The sequence below is a fragment of the Neomonachus schauinslandi genome, chromosome 2 (assembly GCF_002201575.2).
Source record: "Neomonachus schauinslandi chromosome 2, ASM220157v2, whole genome shotgun sequence".
Classification (NCBI taxonomy): domain Eukaryota; kingdom Metazoa; phylum Chordata; class Mammalia; order Carnivora; family Phocidae; genus Neomonachus; species Neomonachus schauinslandi.
In genome coordinates this window covers 10,738,138-10,761,036 of record NC_058404.1, presented here as the reverse complement: position 1 = coordinate 10,761,036, position 22,899 = coordinate 10,738,138, and positions in this window count along the sequence as shown.

Genomic DNA, 22,899 nt, shown 5'->3' with positions numbered 1-22,899 from the left:
GGAGAAAAAGAAGTGACCAGAATGAATGGAAAACAGATACAAATATGGTTGATACCAATCAAAATATATTAACAATCAGTTTAAATGTGAAAGATCTAAATACAGCAATTGAAAGACAGAACTAGGGGCGCCTGGGTGGCTCAGTCAGTTAAACATCTGCCTTTGGCTCAGGTCATATCCCAGGGTCCTGGGATCGAGCCCTACGTCAGGCTCCCTGCTCATCGAGGAGTCTGTTTCTCTTCTCTCCCTCTGCCCCTCCCCACTACTTGTGCACACACTCTCTCTCTCTCTCAAATAAAATCTTTAAAAAAATTAAAAAAATAAAGAACTAATCAAAATTATAAAAAAGACACAACTAATTGTTATCTACAAAAAATCCTCTAAATATAAAGAATCCTATAAGATGTAAAGATATGGATGAAGCTATGTTATGGTAGCACTAATTAAAAGAAGGTTGGACTAGTTATTTGCATTTCAGACAAAATAGATATCAGAACAAGAAAAATTACCAGTGATAAAGGTACTACAAAATAGAAAATAAGTCAATTCTCAAAGAAAATCTAAAAATCCTAAATATATATGCATCTTTTTCAACATTCCTCTGGCTATTCGGGGTCTATTCTGGATCCATACAAATTTTAGGATTATTTATTCCATTTCTTTGAAAAAAGTCGATGGTATTTTGATAGGGATTGCATTAAATGTGTAGATTGCTCTAGGTAGCACTGACATCTTCATGCAGAAGAATGAAACTGGGCCATTTCCTTACACCACACACAAAAATAGACTCAAAGTGGTTGAAAGACCTAAATGTAAGACAGGAGTCCATCAAAATCCCAGAGGAGAACATAGGCAGCAACCTGTTCAAGCTCAGCCACAGCAACTTCTTCCTAGAAACATCGCCAAAGGCAAGGGAAGCAAGGGCAAAAATGAACTATTGGAACTTCATCAAGATAAAAAGCTTTGCACAGCAAAAGAAACAGTCAACAAAACCAAAAGACAACCGACAGAATGGCAGAAGATATTTGCAAATGACCTATCAGATAAAGGGCTAGTATCCTAAATCTATAAAGAAGTTATCAAACTCAACACCCAAAGAACAAATGATCCAATCAAGAAATGGGCAGAAGACATGAATAGACATTTTTCCAAAGAAGACACCCAATGGCCAACAGACACATGAAAAAGTGCTCAACATCGCTCGGCATCAGGGAAATCCAAATCAAAACCTCAATGAGATATCACCTCACACCAGTCAGAATGGCTAAAATTAACAAGTCAGGAAACGACAGATGTTGGTGGGGATGCAGAGAAAGGGGAAGCCTCCTACACTGTTGGTGGGAATGCAAGCTGGTGTAGCCACCCTGGAAAACAGCATGGAGGTTCCTCAAAAAGTTGAAAATAGAGCTACCATACGATCCAGCAATTGCACTACTGGGTATTTACCCCAAAGATACAAATGCAGTGATCCAAAGGGGTATGTGCACCCTGATGTTTATAGCAGCAATGTCCACAATAGCCAAACTATGGAAAGAGCCAAGATGTCCATCGACACATGAATGGATATAGAAGATGTGATACACACACACGCACACACACGCACACACACACACACACACACACACACACTCACTGGAATATTATGCAGCCATCAAAAGGAATGAAATCTTGCCATTTGCAAAGGCGTGGATGGAACTGGAGGGTGTTATGCTGAGCAAAATAAGTCAATCAGAGAAAGACATGTATCATATGACCTCACTGATATGAGGAATTCTTAATCTCGGGAAACAAACTGAGGGTTCTAGAGGGGAGGGGGGTGGGGGGATGGGTTAGTCTGGTGATGGGTGTTAAAGAGGGCACATACTGAATGGAGCACTGGGTGTTATACGCAAACAATGAATCATGGAACAGTACATCAAAAAACTAATGATGTAATGTATGGTGATTAACATAACATAATAAAAAATATATGTATCTAAGTACAAAGCATCAAAATATCTAGAGTAAACAGTGATAATTTATTGTAATTCATAAATCAAAGATTCAGAAAATCAGGAAAGATATAATTTACCCGAACAATACTATCAATCAACTTACCTAATTGAATATTCTAAAAATATTCTATCCACAAGGAGCAGAATATAAATTCTTCTCAAGCTTGCATGAAATATTCCCAAAACTAGATTACATTCAGGGCCATAAACCACACCTTAACAAATTTTGAAGTGATATAAATCAAACATTAAATACTTTTTAGATCACAATGAAGTCAAACTAGAAATTAACAATAGAAACCTGCCTGGAAAATCCTCAGATATTCAAAAACACAATTCTTAACAATATCCAGGTCAAAGAAATGTCAAGAAAATTTTAAATATTCTTAACTAAATGAAAACAGGACTCATCAAAAATGTGCCAAATGCAGCAAAAAAGTGGTGCTCAGAGGGAAATTTATAGCATTAAATGCATACGTTAAAATATAGGAATAACTAAAAATGTCAGTTTAGGAAACCAGAAAAAGAAGACTAATGTAAGCCTAAAGTAAGCAGAAGAAAAGAAACAATAATTTTAAATGAGCAGAAATTAATAAAATTGAAATTAGGAAAACAATAGAGAAAATCAACAAAAGTAAAACCTGCTTCTTTGAAAAGATCACTAAAATTGATAATCCTCTAGCTAGGCTAAACAAGAAAAAAGAGAAGATGCAGAAAGAAGGAAGGAAGGAAGGAAGCAAAAGAGAAGATGTAAATTACAAAAGTCAGAAATAAAAGATAAATCAACACCACATATACCATGGGATTAAAAAAACACATCATAGGAGGGATCCTGGGTGGCTTAGTCAGTTAAGCATTCAACTCTTGATTTCGGCTCAGGGTGGTGAGCCAACTCTGATTTCAGGATCTCACAGTGGTGAGATCAAGCCTGAAGTCAGGCTCTGTGCTGGGCATGGAGCCTGCTTAAGATTCTTTTTTTCCTTCTCCCTCTGCCCCTCCTCCTCACACTCTCTCTCTCTCTCAAAATAAATAAATAAATAAATAATAATAATACAAAAATAAAATAAAAAAGATAACATAGGAATACAATAAACAATAATTTTATGCCCACAAATTTGGTAATTTAGATAAATCGAATAATTTGTGAAATACACAAACTATCACAAGTTTCAGAAAGACAAATAGATAAACTGGAGAGTCTTCTACCTATTAGAGAAACTCAGTTCAATTCAACCAACCGTTTAAGGAAAAAATGAAACCAATTTTCAACAATCACTTAAGTCAATAGAATTAGAGAAAGCACTCCCTAACTTATTGTATAAGGCCAGTAATATCCTAACACCAAAACCAGATAAACACCTTATAAGGAAGAAAAACTATAGATTAAGACCATATAAGGCACATCAATATATCTCATGAACATAGAATAAAACTGAATTAATGCATTCAATGAAATATTAACATATCAAATCCAATAATGTGTAAAAAAATTATAAACCACGGCAAAGGGAGATTTATTCCCAGTACACAGAGCCAGTTCAATATGTGAAAATCCATCATGTGATATACTATTAGTGTAATCTTTAGTCCATCAAAGACTAAAGAAAAAAATAGTACGACCATAGAAATTTATGCAGAAAAAAAACATTTCACAAAGTGTAAAAATCTTAATCATCTCTCAGCAAAGCAGGAGTAAAAAAGAACATCTTCAACTTTATAGAAAAAAATCTAAAAAAAAACCCAACTAACTTCATATTTATTTATTTATTTATTTATTTATTTTTTAAAGACTTTATTTATTTATTTGAGAGAGAGAGAGAGACAGCGAGAGAGGGAACACAAGCAGGGGGAAGAGGGAGAAGCAGGCTTCCCGCGGAGCAGGGAGCCCGATGCGGGGCTCGATCCCAGGACCCTGAGATCATGACCTGAGCTGAAGGCAGACGCTTAACGACTGAGCCACCCAGGCGCCCCTAACTTCATATTTAACAGTGAGAAACTGGACACTTTCCAACTAAGACTGGGAATAAGGGAGGATGTTTTCTCTCACTACTCCCATTCAACAATATATAAAAATCCCAGTTAGTGCAAGAAACCAACCAAACAAAAGGAAATAAATGGTCTGCAGATTGAGAAGGAAGATAATAAACTGTCTCTATTCACAAATAATTTGGTTGTTTTTTAAAAAATCCCAAAGAATTAATAACTCACAGAACTCATAAGTGAGCAGAAGATGGTAGGATACAAGATAAGTATACAAATGGTAATTCTATTTTCTTTCCAACAAAAACAATTAGAATATAACATTTAAGACATGAACTGACTTTACCAAAGACATACAGATGACAACAGACACATGAAAAGATGCTCAACATCAGTCACCATCAAGGGAATGCAAACCAGAACCACAATGAGATATCACCTCATGCCTGTTAGAATGGGTAAAATCAACAACACAAGAAACAAATGTTGGTGAGGATGTGGAGAAAAATGAACCCTCATGAAGTGTTGGTGGGAATGCAAACTGGTGTAGCCACTCTGGAAAACAGTATGGAGGTTCCTCAAAAAATTAAAAATAGAACTACCATATGATCTGGTAATGGCACTATTCATATTTACCCAAAGAATACTAAAACACTAATTTGAAAGGATATATGTACCCCTATGTTCATTGCAGCATTATTTACAAGAGCCAAATTATGGAAGCAGGACAAGTGTCCATCAATAAATGAATGCATTAAGAAAATGTGGTAACACACACACACACACACACACACACAATGGAATATGACTCAGTGATACAAAAGAATGAAATCTTGCCAATGGCAACAACATGGCTGGAACTAGAGAATATAATGCTAAGCAAAATAAGTCAGTCAGAGAAAGACAAATGCCATATGATTTCATTCATATATAGAATTTAAGAAACAAAACAAATGAATGGAGAGAAAAAAAGAGAGACAAACCAAAAAACAGCTTCTTAACTATAGAGTATAAACTGATGGTTACCAGAGGGGAGATGAGTGGAAGGATGGGTGAAATAGGTGAAGGGGGTTAAAGGTACACTTATCCTGATGAACACTGAGTAATATGTAAAATTTTTGAATATTGTACACCTGAAATTAATACAGCACTATATATTAACTATACTGAAATTAAAATAAAATAAATAAAAATTTAAAAAATACCATTTATAATAGTACTCCAACATTGAAATCCTTAACTCTAATACATTTAACTAAATATATACAGGAATTGTATGCAGAAACTATAAAATACTGCTGAAAAAACTCAAAGAAGATCTAAATAAATGGAGATTTATTACATAGCTATGTATTGGAAGATGCAATATTATTAAGATATCAATTCTCTTAACTTGATCTATAGATTCAACTCAATCTCAATGCAAAAAGACCTAATATAGCCAACACAATACTGAAGAAGAAGAACAAATCTGGAAGATGCATACACAAAATTTCAAGAATTACTATAAGCTACAGTTATTAAGATAATGTGACATTAGAAAATAAAAAAAAATAATTGAACAGAGTAGAGAGCACCAAAATACAACATAAAATATAGTCAACTGATCTTTCCTAAAGTAGTTAAGGGGAATTCAATCAAGCAATGACAGGCTTTTCAACATCAGCTGAGTAATTAGATGTCCATATTGAAAAAATGCACCTAGAAACAGAACTTACACAAAAATTAGTTCAGAATGTAGCACAAACTGCACAAGTATAAAAGTTCATGAAAAAAATGTGAAGCTTAATGAAGAAAATCTTCATGATCTGGGCTTTGTGAGTTTTCTGATGCAACAGTAGCATAATCAATGGACAAAAATTTGAAACATTGGACTTAATAAAAAACTTTAAAATATGGATATTCTGATAGTACTAGCAAAAATATGAAACAGTAAGTCATAGACGGGAAGAAAATATTTGCAAAAGACGTATCTAAAAATGATTTTGTATCTAAAATTTATCAGGAACTCTTCAAACTCAGGAATAAGAAAATAAAGAGCCAAAATTTTTTAAAAGTGCAAATGCTCTGAACAGATAACACAACAAAGAAGATATATGAGTGGAAAATAATAATATGAAAAGAGATTAAATTTTTTTCAATTAGGAAATTATAAATTAAAACCACATTGATATGCTACAACATACCTGTTTGAATGGCTAAATTAGAAAAAAACTGACAATTCCAAATGCTTAGGAGGATATGGAGCAACAGGAACTCTCATTCCCTGCTGGTGGGAATGCAAAATGAAACAGACACTTTGGAAAACAGTTTGGCAGTTTCTTACAAAGCTAAGCATAGCCTCATTACATAATACAGTAATACTACTCTTGGGAAATTGCTGGAGTAATTTTGAAACTTCTGCACATACATAAACCTACATGCAAATGTTTATAGCAGCTTTATTCATAATAACCAAACACTAGATGACACCAAGATGTCCCTCATATGTGAATGGATAAATAAACTGTGGTATACCTATACAACAGACTATTGATAAAAATTTTAAAAAGATCTATCAAGGCACAAAAAAACATGGGTAAATTGAAAATACATTCTGATAAGCGAAAGGATCCTTCCTGAAAACAAAACAAAACAAAACAAAACAAAACAAAACAAAACAAAACAAAACTGTATGATTCCAATTATCTGACATTCTTAAAAAGTCAGTACTACAGGTATGGTAAACAAATCAGTGGTTGCCATTTCAGGAAGATGGACTGGCTGAGTAAGCAAAACCCTGGGCATTTTTCTTAGGACAGTGAAATTACTATCTATAACACTGGAATGGTGACTATAAGACATTAAACAATATTATTAATGAATTATTTATGAAAAAATCAAATAATTCAGTATGATTTGATAGGATAGATGTGTGTTTATTTTCCAACATTTAAAAATATATTTAATGTACTTTGGAAATGCCAAGATTTCCATTAAGACAACTCATGAAAATGATCTGGGAATTGCCATTAGTTAATAATTGTTTAAAAATGCAATATTCTATCAATTTATCAACTGCACATGTTTTTACATTTTTAACGTCTGTGACATTAAGTTGAGTCTTATAATGGATAGCATGTCATACTCTAATTGGCAAGATTTTTCTTTCTCAGTGGAATATGTAAAATGATATATATATATAAAAATTTAAGGAAATGAAGCATTTTGCTTATTAGACTTTGCTTTAATTTGTCTATTCATTTTTCCAAAGTAATTAAAGAAAAATATAAGAGCAAATAAAAGTTATAGTTAGTCTAACTCTAGATGTTCTATTTTTAGTATCTTTAAAGAGATCATTCTTTTTTTTTTTTTTTTTTTAGAGAGAGAGTGAGCATGGGGGAGGAAGTGGGAGCAAAGAGAGAATCTTAAGCAGGCTCCACACCCAGCACAGAACTGATGCAGGGCGTGATCTCATGACCCTGAGATCATGACCTGGACAGAAATCAAGAGTTGGACACTTAAACGACTGAGCCTCCCAGGCGCCCCAAGAGATTGTTCTTTTTATTTTATTTAGATTTTCCCTTAAAAATCAGTGATATTCTCAGGAAAGAAACCTTGAAATGATGCTTGGAATTAGATAAAAAACATATTGGATAACCTGAAAATATATTAAAAACTGTCATGGAAATACTTGCATATATTATGATATTGAAATGGCATTACTGGAATGAGGAACATAACATACCATGATTGTCACTTCTACTCCTAAATGACCAAGATATGTTTAAGACCAAGTATTATCTCCCCCTGGAAATGAGATAAAAAAGACTAGATATTTGATCTCAATGGAATATCAATGGGTAAAGAGTCTACATAAGTCTACATAAGGAAAACATTTTATTCCAGTTATGTTTCTATTTTCCCTAAAAAGAAAATGCACATAAAATATAGGGAATTTAGGACACCGGTTAAAAAACAAAGTATGATCATCCTTAAATTGATAAGATAGAGAAATAACCTCTACTGATATTATAAGATATTAACTTGGAAGCTTTGACTGAGGCAATAAGATACAATAGGTAAAAAAATTTTTTTAAATTTTATTTATTTATTTGAGAGAGAGAGAGAGAATGAGTGAGTGAGAAAGACAGCACAAGCAGGGTGAGGGGCAGAGGGAAAGGGAGAAGCAGACTCCCTTGCTGAGCAATGAGCCTGACATAGGGCTCAATCCCAGGACCCTGGGATCATGACCTGAGCTGAAGGCAGACGCTAACCAACTGAGCCACCCAGGCACCCCTATAATAGGTAAGAAATTCTTAAAGTACAGACCAAGATGCAAATTTTCAAACAACATTTCTGAAAATCAATTTCTTGACTCTTAAAAATCTTTCATTTACATTGAGAATAAAAAAGTCCCTCCTCATGGTATATGAAATCAAATGTTCCCAGCCTGGAGAATACAAAGCCAATGTATTTCTTGTTCCATTTGACTTGCCTCTTGTCATTCTATTCAAGATTGAAGAGATTAAACACCATGCTTACCACAATGGGGAGGGGAGGAGGGGGAAAAAAAGAAAAAAAAAAAGAAGGGAAAGAAAGAAAACAGAGGAAATGTCTCACCTGCCTTCCATCACTAGAAGTTCTTGCCTGGAGTAGACCCCATTGGGGGAAGGAAAGTCATTGCAATTTTTAGGGAAGTTGGATGTTGGCAGCTTAATTATTAACTGGTAACTGACATTCAAATCATTAAATTAAGATTGTTTTGCAATTTACAGTGATATTAGAATCTTTTTCTAGTTTTGTCATATATTCTCCACAAATTTTAAGATTAGCATTACCAATAGCGTTTTCCCTATTTTCTATTGTTTTAAGTATCACTTATCTACTTAGAAAACTAAATTGTAGCCTAAATATTTAAAATACATGTTAGGTTATTAAATAAACGATTTTCATGGTGTTTTTAACAAATGTGTCTTTTGATATATGTATTCTGAGGTACTTGCCCGAACAAATTGTTGTCACTCTGCTCTCTCCCTAGGATTAGGAAGTTTTTCCAATCCTGAATTTAGTTTCAACTACCAGGATAGCCCTATTTTTAAAATAGAGTCCTGTAAGTGGACCTGGATAACATATGGGTATGTTTTCCTCAAATCATTTGTGTAATGTGTTCCTCAATCTTTAGCATCCTACATGTGTGGAGAGCACCATGTGCAGTTCCTTGTCCTGCCTGGCTATTTATTTAAGGACTTGCATTTGTTCTGTAAAGAAGCTAATATGATTACATGCTTTCTAGGCACTAAGAACTATTTTAAGCACTTAAAATATTATTTATTTAATCTCCTCAACATCCATAAGTGGAAAGTATTGTAATTATACCCATTTTAAAGCTGAGGAGACCAATACCCAGAGAGAACTGTCCAAGGTCACATGGTTACTAAGCAACAAAGCTGGAATTTGGCCTCAGGCACTCTGGCTCTGGTGGCCACCACAGGGCCTACTGTCCTGCATTGCAGAGGAGTGCTTTCCAGAAAAAGCAGCAGGGAGTGTGATTTGAGCATTTTACAAAGCTCAGCAGCCAGCTAGTGGAACATGAGTGGGAGGGTTTGTTGCCAACAAAGAGGAGAGCTGATAAGTGGGCAGGTATCCAGACAGGAAGAAATGAAGAGCTGAGCCAAGACAGTGGCAATGCAGTTGAGACAAAGTGATGGCGATGGAAGAGAATGAAACAACAGAATTTAGAGGGAGGTGAGTAGGAGGAATAGGTCTATCTTTGGTTTTCTGGCTTTGAAAAAAAAAAAAAAAAACCCTTTGTCTCCTGTTTACTTCTAATTGGTTCCTTGTACTCTGTACAGAGAATATTTTAGGATATTTATAATTTCCCCAATATAGGTCAGTGTATCAGTTTGGGATGGTTAGGTAAATATAGCCCAAATCTGAAATTCAGAAAGAAAGAAATAAGAAAAAAATTATGTGTTATAAGGCCTGTACCAAAACAGGTACTTTGTTACCAAGGGCACATGTTTAAAAGCTGGGATCTATGAACTTGGTCTGTGGATGGGCTCTAAGGGATCCGAGCCACTTAAAATTGCAGGCACAATTGTGTGTACCTTTGCATCTCTGCACTTCTCTAGGGAGAGTGTCCAAGCCTGTGTTGAGTCTCAGAAGGCTTTGTGACACAACAAAGCTCATAAACCACAGTCCTAGATCCTTAATGGAAGTGCCATACTTTTTCATAACATAGTGTGGTGCTGAGGATTAGAGTCTGCAGACAGACCACCTCAGTTTAAAGCACAGCTCTGCCGCCTGCTTTTTTATGACCATGAGCAAATTTCTTACTCTCTCCATGCCTCAATTTCCTCATCTGAAAAATGAGGAGTCTCTTCTAGTAGTTTTGAGGGTTAATTTAGTTAATACAGATAAAATTAGTAGGGCAGTGCCTGGCACCAAAATAAACTCTGATATGATGTAACTCTTTTCTTGAACCAGCAACATTTTTTCTCCACACAGAACTATATCTTGCAATCATTCCTGCCATAGAATTATATTGAGAGATTACATTAACATTATATTATGTAAAATCATTAACTCAGTAACTGTTGTATGAAACTAAAAAAAACACCACTCAGATAAGGAGCGACAACACTCATCATCAAACCCTGGACAAGGGCAAAATGCACAAGAATCATCAAGACTGACTATTTGATGAATTCCTACCTAGAAATACATTCTGTAGTTCTGTGTTCAAGCCAAGATTCTGCTTTTGTAATAAGGGGCCTCAGATACGAATGATTTAGGTGATCCAGAGAGCAGCCAGAAGAGCATTACTTTTAATTGTTCTACTTTCTGCCCTTTTTTAATCTGTAGCCCTCCTAGTTATATTTGTCAGGTATGACAGGATCTCTAAAACCAACAGATCATACATAAATTGCCCATATACACACAGATGTGGAATGGATAAATAAATGTCCTTTTGTTTCCAGGAGAACTAGTTGCTTTACTCTCCCCTAGAAAAAAAAGTTGCCTATCACTTTTCTACTCCCAAACTAGCTCTTGTTATTTAAAATATTTCTTATTAAAATTACTTCTGTCATAATTTGGAGGTTCTTAATTTTCCATCTCGCTATAGCTTCATTCCCTATCATAGCAATGCCTTTGCCACACGGCATCCATGACATGATTTTGCCAATCGGTCACGTATTAGAACAGTTTCTGTTTTCCCAAGAGCATGTCTAAAAAGTAAAAATTAAAACAAAACAAAATAAAAACAACAATACATGCACACACCTCATGGTTTATAATCTGATTTTGCATGAGAAGTCTGAAAAACTACAATGATCATGAAGACTTGTGAGCATCTTGCACCAGACATTGATGGTATCTGGGTTTTTCAGTATCGTGTGGATTCTTTAAAAATTAATTTCTCATCTTCCTGAGTAGCTAAATATTTTGAAACTATGTAATTTTTCCATCATAGAAAAAAGAATTTAGAAACATATTTCTTGGCATATCATTCCAACGGGAATTTCATGCAAAAGTAATATTTTAACAGCAGGCTGGAAGGAAGACTCATTGCCTTGTCAAGTGCCAGTTACAAAATTAGACACAGCCTTAAAGGGAATAAATGGGGGATTAAAATGTTTTTGAAGCTGCTCATTTGTCTAAACGTTATTAAGATTTCCATGAAAGGGTAATGATATTGATCGATATATGGTCATATATACAGAACAAAAACAAAGTGAATGGAAGAATGATAAATTATTTCGTCTTAAAAATTAACATTACTGATGGCCAGTGCTATCTGAACTGTATTTAGATGAATTAAGCAGATGTTACCCTTTTATTTCTAAAAAAAAGGAATTTAATTCAAACCAAAACATAGGAAGGCGAATCTCAGAAAAATATGTGAAGATTTAAAACAGTCACAGCTCAGAGATGTCATTAGCAAAAAACTATTTCATCTAACACATTGTTTATATCATTATCATATTTATTACCAATATGCAATGTTTATACATTGTATTTACCTCAGTGATTAATTTAGGTTACCAATCATGAATTGTTATATCACTTTTTGCTTCCATTTCTTTTAGTGTCTGTGTCCTTTCTGGGTTCAGAGTGATACACTCTGGGTTCTTCTATGGCCTTTTGGGCTACTACCTTTATATAGCCAGGCCAACAGAATTGTATTGAACTGTGATGCATTCTGCTTTGTAAACAGATTGACGTATACTTTTCAATTCTCTTTACAAGTCATGTTTTTTACTTTGAATATTTTTTCTGTGTGTGAATATATCATCAGACCCAGGAGTAAATGACTGGATAGTGCAAACACCCGATCTACTGGAGGAGTATTTATTCTAAGATCCCACGGACAGAAGAGTGGCGGGTTCCCAGGGGCCCCGCAAAGAGTTGTCTGTAGGATCTTTAAGCAACACGGGTGTTTTGTTTTGTAAACTTAAAGGCAACCTCATTTTAAAATGCGGAGAAAGAACATCAAACCTTGTCACAGCGGTAAAGAGACAGACAGCAGGGAGGACGGGTATTTACACGTCAGATCTTCTACCTCTTGGAAACGAGCTGGTCCCAGACTCTGGTTTTCTTTAGTCTGCTCCGGCGGGGGGTGAGCATCTGTGCCTTCCTCAGGCCAAGGCCAAGGGTTTTGATCACCTCCTTCTGTTCCTCACTACGAGGTCGAAGAAAGATTTTTTTCCATAGCGTTTGTCTGCGTAAAGTTGGACTTTCTCTTTCAGAACCTTCTGGAATTCTGCTTTGGCAAGTTCCTCCCATCTCTGAGCCTCCTGCATCACCTGGAGCACGATCCCCTCCAACCCATGCGTGCCGCCCCCCTCCCCCCAACCTGCAGGTGCTTCACGTGGAGCTCCTCTCACCTGCTCTTCAGCAGTAGGTTCTCCTCTGGTGTCGCTTCCACCGCCCTATCCGGGTCCTCTGGCCACACTGCAGCTGGTCCACGATGGGCCCCACAGGCAGCAGTGGACCCGGCGCGAGGACACACAGACGCCGGTCCCGCACAGTGACAGCCGCAGTTTGAGGTAAACCCAATTCCGCCAGCTGCGCGTCGCACGACCGCGCGGAGACGCGTGGCCCCGCGCGCACTCCCGCCTCAGGGGCCGCAGCGCGCGCGCGTCCGGATGGGCCAGCGAGGAGTCTCAGAGGGCGCCAGCTAATCCCCTCCGCCCGGCCCACGACCCCAGCCGGTGTCGGAAGGCGCCTCATTCAGGCCCCAGGCGGGCTCTGGCCCCCCGACGAGAAGGGGGCCCGGCTCAGCGGGCGGTGGCTCCCTGCAGGATGCCGGGGACCCCGGCGCCTGAAGAATCCGCGGTTCCCTGCTCGCAGCCGCTCCCCTTCCCGGTGGGTCTGCACCACCAAGTGTCCTCGCTGAGGCTGGCGGCGCCCCTGCTCCAGGCAAGTCTCTGTGTCCTCAGGCTCACCCGCCGGCTCCAGGGGCATTCTGGGGGCCGGGCCTCCCCGCTCCCCAAAGGCCTGTCGTTGGGTCATTCAGCTTGTCCAGGTCCAGTCCAGGTTGCAAGACCTCCAGGAGGGGAAATGGTCCCGCGGCCACCGTCTTGGCCACCGTCGCTTGGTGTCTCTCTGGGGAGATGTGGGGCCGCGTCTCTTCCTCAGTTTCCTTGGTGGGGGCGCCTCTGATGGCTGCATCCTCAGAGAAGTCAAATTCTAGCCTTAGGGGCCCAGTTCTCCAAGAGGGAGCCCTTTGGCCGTGGGCCTCTTCCTAATGAAGACTCGGCACGTGGCCTCTCCAGCCGTCAGAGGGCCAGCTGGGCGCTGTGCCCGCGAGGAGAAGCGTTCTCGGGGGCTGGGGCCTCCCTAGGCCCCTCCTCCACGTGCTCCTTGGGGGCAGCACTGGCAGGCCAGGGGAAGAACCTGTGTGAGCTTTGTCCTCTGTTCTGGCCTGAGATGCCATCCCGGGGCGGGGGGGGGGGGGGTCTTCTAGCCCTCCCGGTGTATCAAGAACCGGGACATCCTAACACCGCCTGGCTGAGGCTAGACCCTCCTAGCAATTTACCAACGCAGGATTCATGGCTAAAACAGTGCCATCCCTCTTCCGATCTGATCGGGGCCTAGGGTTCAAGTCTAGAAACTACATCTGTATACCTAGTTTGCTACTGCAACATTCCTAGCAGCGGGGGCAACAGCTTTGCCTCTGACATGACCAATACTTGGTTGGGATTACACCATTATTATTAGCCTTGGCCTTGGTAATTTTTCAGGGTGTTTTGTGGGAGACCAATCTTTCTTTCTTTCTTTTCTTTCTTTCTTTCTTTCTTTCTTTCTTTCGTCCTTCCTTCTTTCTTTTCTTTCTTTCATTTCTTTCTTCTTTCTTTTCTTTCTTTCTTCTTTCTTTCTTTTCTTTTTTTCATTTCTTTTTCTTTCTTTTCTTTCTTCTTTCTTTTCTTTCTTTCTTTCTTTTCTTTCTTCTTTCTTTTCTTTCTTCTTTCTTTTCTTTCTTTCTTCTTTCTTTCTTTCTTTCTTCTTTCTTTTCTTTCTTTCTTTCTCTTTTTTTTCGAGAGACCAACTTACAGGGACCAGTCTTTGATTAATGTATACCTTTCCCTATTTAAATATATATATATATTTCATTAAAATGTGAGTGGTAGTTTTACTATAAAGCAAAGAATATATTACACCTGTTCATTTGTAATGTCTTTAAAATTATGACTTGATTATAATTTAATATGCATAATTATAAAATTAAATCATAATTTAGCCTAAGTATTTGTCATGTGTGTGAAAGGTAGAAGAGAAATCTCAAAAATTATTATCGATATGACTGACAATATAGTATAATTATAAAAATTATAGAGTCAACAAATAAACTTTTAGTACTTCCACAATGGAAGATTATTCACAGAGTTTCACTCTTGCTTTGTTTTAATAGAAATAATATATTTACTTGGTAAAAGAGAAAAATTAAATTGTGAAAAAATAAATTATATAGATTGTAACAGACTCCCTCCATAATTGCCAAATGATAACCTGTTCTCTAGAAATCACCACTCTAGAAATCACCAGATATTTTAAGGTTTTAAAGGGTTTTTAAAGGAAAACCTTAAAATACCTGGTTTTGTTTAATTTGATTATTACCACCATCATTCTAATGAATGCAATTAAAACATAATATACCAGTTTGAGTTTACATATCCTGCTATCAGGATCCAGCCTCTGGAGGCAAACTTAGGTCTTGAAAAAAATACCTGAATGCTCTGTGCTTACATTCTCTAACTTTTAAGCAGAATAATATTAATTTATATCTTATAAGTTTGTTGTCAGGATTCATTAAAATGCATTAAGTGTTCAAACTGGATGTATTTACAAGTCAGCATCATGGCTACGTAAATATTATTAACGATATAATTAAGTACAGTGATGGACTCAAGTAAGAAAACATGTATCTTTTTCTTTAAACCACCTGAAGGAGCACGTTCAAACTGTCAGGTTCAATTCATTCTCTTTCTTACACTTTATCAACTGCTCAAAACTATTATCATTTTAGATTGCTTTATAATCATACCATAACTACTGGTATAGTATTGTGGTTTTCCTGGAGTCTCTAGTTAATACATTTTTGGATATAGAAAAGTCATATGAAAATATTGCAGTTTCTATAACCTACATTTTTTGATTGGGAACTACATTTTCTTGACTAAAGAGCCATCTTTATCTTCTAACTTCTCCACTATATAAATGTAATTAGATTAATTGTGCTAATAAGACATTCTTCATGGAACCTTCTTTGTGTTCCTTTTATTTGAATCTCGTTTTAATTTTCCTAAAGTACTTTCTTATGTGAGTTTGGATACTGGAGTTGACTGAGTCAGAATCACTCCAAATACTTGTTACTTTTTTTTTTTTTTAAGATTTTATTTATTTATTTGACAGAGAGAGACACAGCGAGAGAGGGAACACAAGCAGGGTGAGTGGGAGAGGGAGAAGCAGGCTTCCCGCTGAGCAGGGAGCCCGATGCGGGGCTTGATCCCAGGACCCTGGGATCATGACCTGAGCCGAAGGCAGACGCCCAACGACTGAGCCACCCAGGCGCCCCAAGAAGTTATAATAAGTATTATGGATAAAGTATTTTTAGCAATTATCTACATTCATCATTTTAAGTCTACCTACAACAATGAAGTATTTAAATTTTTCAGCACTGCAATCATGGCTGTTTTCCTTGTTTTAATTGTTACTCTTTCTATTTGAATGTGAAAAGAATTCAGGATACATCTGAATTCTCTTAAATTATATATAGCATTGTGTTTATATCCACATTAATATTTTCTTTTCTTTCCTGTGGAAAGGGTCCAAAGATTTCATTAGTCTTCAAATTGTAGTAAACCACAAAAGACATTATGTAGGAAAAACATGTCCCTACATACACATATAATACCATACTTCTATTTTCTAAGCAAAATGGGAAACTAAAAAATGCATACAGATCTAGCTACATGAAATGAAAAAATAAATATTTTTCATTGGATTTACCATTGGAAATGAGAGTAAAAAGAGATCAGTAGTAGTACAAAAATGCTAAATCCTAAATCTTGCAAATATATAAGAGAACAACAAATGAACATTTCTCATTTCCTCATAAAATATAACAGTATTTACAGACCACATAAAACACACCAAAATAGCTGTAATGGTAGTATATATGTATTATCATTCTAAATCAAGCCATAACTAATGACACTCTGGGAAAGGTTTAGTTTATACTGAGGCTAGGTGTCTTGCAAATGAAAAGCTATTTAAGTGCTAAAATCAATTGACTATATAATACCATGTTTTCTGATGGGAATAGTGCACAAAAGATGCCTGGAAGTTGTTTGTTACAATGGCTAAATGAGATTCTACCTCTGGTTATTATCAACCCATACATTCGTCATTATAAACTGCTTCATTTTTATTTTATTATATTGATTTACTTTAGCACCCAAGACAGTTTGTACTCCTACAAAATTCAGAAAACATTGATTTACTTAAATTATTCAATACTTTACTGTATGGCTATTATGTCATTTAACATTTTAGACAAATCAATACAACTTTTTTTAATTGCCTGTCACATACCTAAGATATCGCAAATGTGTTTCACTGGAATCATTAATTTGCACCATGTTGATGACATTTTTATAAATCAACTAGCTTAAAACAATAAAGTTGCATATGTGGGGGGAAAATACAATATGAAATGAATAATTTAAGCTAGTTGAATATATAACACTGCAGAATACTTTATTAAGTTTATAATAATTCTATTTCTCAAACAGCTGAAAGGTGGACTGCTGTCTTCTGAGGACATTGTGTATGATTTTTGCCCCCTCTTTTAAGTCTACGTAAGTATAATAGATGGGACGCTAAGTAACCTCAATGCAATGTTTCCTCTTTTGAGAAATCTGCTGTAGAGAATTTTGACTTCAAGGTAGAGGAACCACTGTAATTGTGAAGAAAGATATGCTTCAAATGATAGTTTGCGATCTTTGTATTTGAGAAGAGACCAAAAAAGTTAATTAAAATGGTAAAAAGGAACTCATACAGCAAGATGATCACCTGAAAGTGTTATAAGTCAACTTGCCAGTTCTATCTTCTTTCTGATCATTCTAGAAAGAGTTGTCTGTGGCTCATTTTTCAACCTAGGAAATCAGCCCTGTGTGGGCAGGGATTTATGTCTGCTTTACTTATCTAGTATATAGGTAATATCTGTGACATTCCTGACAAATAATACGTAATCAGTAAATATTGGTTGATAAGCAGTGGATCAGAACGTATAATTTTTGTTCTGTCTTTTATTTAACTGGGGTACCAGCACATACTGCTTGAGAAATCTATATTTGAGTTTTCCTACTATCTCTAATAATACTGAGTTAAATAAAATATGTGCAACATAAAAAAGGTCACTTTTAAGTGGACATGGTGGCCATATTACATTGAAGCTGAATCTGAAGCCAGAATCACTATTGGTAAGATATCAGCTATACTTTACATACTGAAGGGAAGTATAGCGAGCTCTTAGAAGAAAATAACAGTCACTCAAAGTCAGCAGCTAGAAGATAGCAAGATAAATACCATTGGTATTTTGGAGAATCATTTTGCATATGCATATAAATTGCTATGTTCCAATGACTGCCCTAACAATTCTAATACTATCACATATTAGTCGTGTTATCTACTTTAAATTCAGGGATATTATAGCCTTGAAGAGTTTATATTGTATGAATGAGTGTGTTGTTACAATTATACTTACAATAATTACTTATGTAACTATTTACTCATTGATTTTTTATACTGTGTTTGAGGTATCTCACATGATCTAGAAATAGTTGTAGATAATTTCTTGCAATTGAAGAACTTTACATCTGGGAAAGGAAAATACAAACGAGAACCTCAAACCAAAAGTGTTATTAAAGTTTTTAAAGACTACAGGAAGAATATGGTGTAGGAATATGAACTATATCAGTGCTTCTAAAACCATGTCTAAAGGACCATCCCCCCAATCTGTCATAAACCAATACTTCCAAAAAATCCAACAAGAAAGTGAAATTCCAGAAAAATAAAAACAAAATATAGAACATATCAATTTTCTTATTAGATTTGGCAGGGATAAAGTGTATCCAATAAATCAAAATAAGCATGGCATAAAAAAAGAAAATATTCACAAAACATATACTTGTTGATCATTGAAAATGGACAGATTGAGGATGAGTTAAAAGAATCAGTATTGCTCTAGTAACACTGTGTCCTCACACATCATAGCTAGTCAGAAATTTATTAATGAAATAGCAATTCCTTGTATAGACTATCTTTAGGTTGACTTTAAACAGCTGTATCAATATTTAAAGTTTTTATTATGGCAAAAGTACTTGCTATTTACTTGTTATCAAATCTAGAGTGGATTACAATCTCACTACTTGCCGGAGATAATACATATTTAACCTCTTATATAGTTTGTTTGAAAAATACATGTCGAAGAATCCAGGCAGAGGTATATGTTGACAAAAGTAGGAGAGGAGATTATAAAGCAAGTTCAGAATACTAATTTGTAATTTTTATCCAAATGTAGAAAGTTATACTTGATTTTTGAAGTATATTCACCTAAATTTTTATAGTATAAATCTGTTGAATTTAAATAAGCTTTTTGATAAAAATGTTTAAAAATGGGGGTGCCTGGCTCAGTGGTTAAGTGTCTACCTTCAGCTGATGTCAAGATCCCAGGGTCCTGGGATCGAGTCCCGCATCGGGCTACCTGCTCTGCAGGGAGCCTGCTTCTCCCTCTCCCACTCCCCCTGCTTGTGTTCCCTCTCTCGCTGTGTCTCTCTCTGTCAAATAGATAAATAAAATCTTTAGAAAAAAATGTTTAAAAATGGATTCAGCTCCACAAATCTGTTACTGATTGATTTAATTAATGAAAAATACAAAACATTATATTAAATTCATAAGGTGATTGGTAATAATTTCCTTCATTGACTTATTTTTTTTTAAAGATTTTATTTATTTATTTACTTGAGAGAGAGAGAGAGAGAGAAACAGCATGAGAGCGGAGAGGGTCAGAGGGAGAAACAGGCTCCCTGCTGAGCCGGGAGCCCGATATGGGACTTGACCCCAGGACTCTGGGATCATGACCTGAGCTGAAGGCAGTCGCTTAACCAACTGAGCCACCCAGGCACCCGATCATTGACTTATTTTTATAACTTCCTTTTTAAAAAGATTTTTAGTTTTTATTTTTATTTAATTTTAATTTTAATTTTAACTATATTAACATACATAGTTAACATATTAGCTTAAGATGTACAATATAGTGATTCAACACTTTCATACATCACACTGTGCTCACCATAAGTGTACTCCTTAATCACCATCACCTATTTAGCCCATACCCCTCTATCCCCTCCCCTCTGGTAACCATCAATTTATTCTGTATAATTAAGAGTTTGTTTCTTGATTTGTCTCTCTCTTTTTTTTTTTTCCACTTTGCTCATTGTTTTATTTCTTAAATTCCACATGTGAGTGAAATCATACGGTATTTGTCTTTCTCTGACTGACTTATTTTGCTTGGTGTTAATTCTCTAGCTCCATCCATGTTGCTGCAAATGGCAAGATTTCATTCTCTTATGGTTGAATAATATTCCATTGTATATATACCACATCTTCTTTATCCGTTCATCAATCGATAGATGCCTTGGTCTGCTTCCATATCTTGGCTATTGTAAATAATGCTGCTATAAATTCAAAATGGATTAAAGACCTAAATGTGAGACCTGAAACCATAAAAATCCTAGAAAACAACACAGGCAGTAACTTCTTTGACATTGGCCATAGCAACTTTTTTCTAGATATGTCTCCTGAGGCAAGGGAAACAAAAACAAAAAGAAACTATTGGGACTACATCAAAATAAGCTTTTGCACAGTGAAGGAAACAATCAAAATTAAAAGGCAACCTACAGAATGGGAGAAGATATTTGCAAATGACATATCTGATAAAGGGTTAGTATCCAAAATATATAAAGAACTTATAAGACTCAATACCCCAGAAACAAATAATCCATTTTAAAAAGTGGCAAAAGACATGAACAGACATTTCTCTGAAGAAGACATCTAGATGACCAACAGAGACATGAAAAGATGTTTATCACTTACCATCAGAGAAATGCAAATCAAAACTACAATGAGATAATCACCTCACAGCTATCAGAATGGCTAAAATCAACAACACAGGAAACAACAAGTGTGGAGGAGGATTGTTGATAACTTTCAACAAAGTGAAATATTAACATCATGACCGATTTTACTCATAATTGTTAAATTATGGAACATGTCATAACAATCCCTAGAAATGTTTTTCTCCCAAACTTCCAACTTTTCTTTGTGCCCTTGGATCTTATCTGCCATGTTGCATTCCTTACTTGTGTGAAAGGATTCAAATCATTAAAAATACCAAAGAAACAGATAAGCAAGTTTGACTACCCAAATCACATCACTAAAGAGTTGGAAGCAAACTAGTTTCTTATCTTCCAGAAACACTGAGAGATTATTCTACAGTTCAGAATTTGCAACTGAACTGTTGCCATTAAAAAACATTTTACTTTAGCATGAATTAACATTTGTTAAAATCAGTTCTATTATTACCTAATTGAGCAAAAATTGATTTCTAATGAAGTTTGTTTTACCATCTCTAAATTGGAGTTCAAAGACACATTTCACTTTTATAATTTATCTAATATTTAATAATAAAATTTTAAAAATAAGGTTTGTTAAAAAATTTTTAACTAATAAAAATATTTTTTCTTATAAGACATAAGATGATTAGCAGGATATCATTAAACTTTTGTATAGAATTTAGAAATATGTCAGAAAGTAGAGACATTTTAGAGTAAATCTATTTATCATAATTGACTTGAGTTGTGCTATAATTCTCATTCTGTAGAGAAAAAGCAAAGATAAACTTGCCAATGTGAGCCATTCAAAATGTTGTCTTCATGATTCCTGAAGTGTCCTAGCCAGAAGCATATCCCATAAGCATATTCTATAGGTAATATTTTACACATTAAGTTTAATCTAAATTGTTAAGATATGTGATATACATTAGAAATATTATTGTCACTTTTTGTATTATTGTGTCCTTATAATTTATCCCTAATGAATACATATTTTTCTCCATTACATGTCATGCATTTTGTCAAACACATTTCCATGTCACACTCTTTGCTCATGCCTCTACCCGAAATTCTCCACAGCCTACCTACCCCCTACTCTTTGCCGGGGGTAATCAGCCACTTGTATTTCACAAATTAGAGTAAATATTTCCCTGGAGAGGCATAATCAAAGTTAAGTGATTTCTATTTACTCTCCCCAAACATCCTATCTTTGTAGAACTTAGTCCAATTTCAAATTATGTATCTGGCATGTGTTATTTACAGACTTCAGTAAAGTTTGGGACCATGTCTCATTCCTCATTATGTATCCAGTTTTTAATATGCTGATTATGCATAGGAGATCTTTAATGATTACATGCTGAATGAATACTTGGATATGATTATTTGTGATGACATAGATTAAATATTTAACTAAATGCTTTTTGGAATTTCCAATGATTTCCACCCCTCTCAGTCTCTCAACTGGATGATTTAAATTGCTTTATTACTGTGTTTCTGCTTGCATTTGACTCATTAGCATCAATTTACAACAATCAAAGTTGTCTTTTTAAAAATGAAGCCAAATTAAGTCACCTTCCTCTGAAAATTTTCCATTGACTATAATTAAAATGAAATGATTTACAAGGCCATTCATAAGTTGATCACTGCCTAATTCTCAGAAATAATTGTCTGTCACCTTTCTTCAGGCTCACTATTTCATGCATATTGGTTTTAAAATATTTTCTTCTATACACTGAGGTTATTCCTGCCATAGAATCAATATCAAGTAGTTCAGACCAAACTTACAGAACCAATAGAACAAAACATTCAATGATTTGCACCAATGATTTGTACATAATTTCTCTCTTATGTAACAGGTTGGGGTGGGGAAAGGATCCTTTCAATTCACTGATCTAATAGCTTCCTAGGGATTTGTCTTTGCATTGCTTAAGCTAGTCATTAGCACCATATGTGGATTCCTTCTCTAGGGAAGAAGAAAACAGAAACTAGCTCCTTAAGAGACATGACTTGTAAGTTGAGCATATTTCCATTCATAGCCCATTGGTTGCTCATTTCAAAGGGCCACCCCTAACAGTCTGGAAAATGTAGTTGGTAGCTGTGTGGATATGTGTCCTGCTTAAACTCAGAGAAAGAGGTTTTATGTATTATAAGGAAGGAGAAAATGAGTACCAGGAAAAATGCACTGGCTCTGGTCCAAGGTCTTGCGTTTGATATTTCTTTTGCCTGAAATGATTGGACTCCAGATTTTAACATGCTTAGCTCCT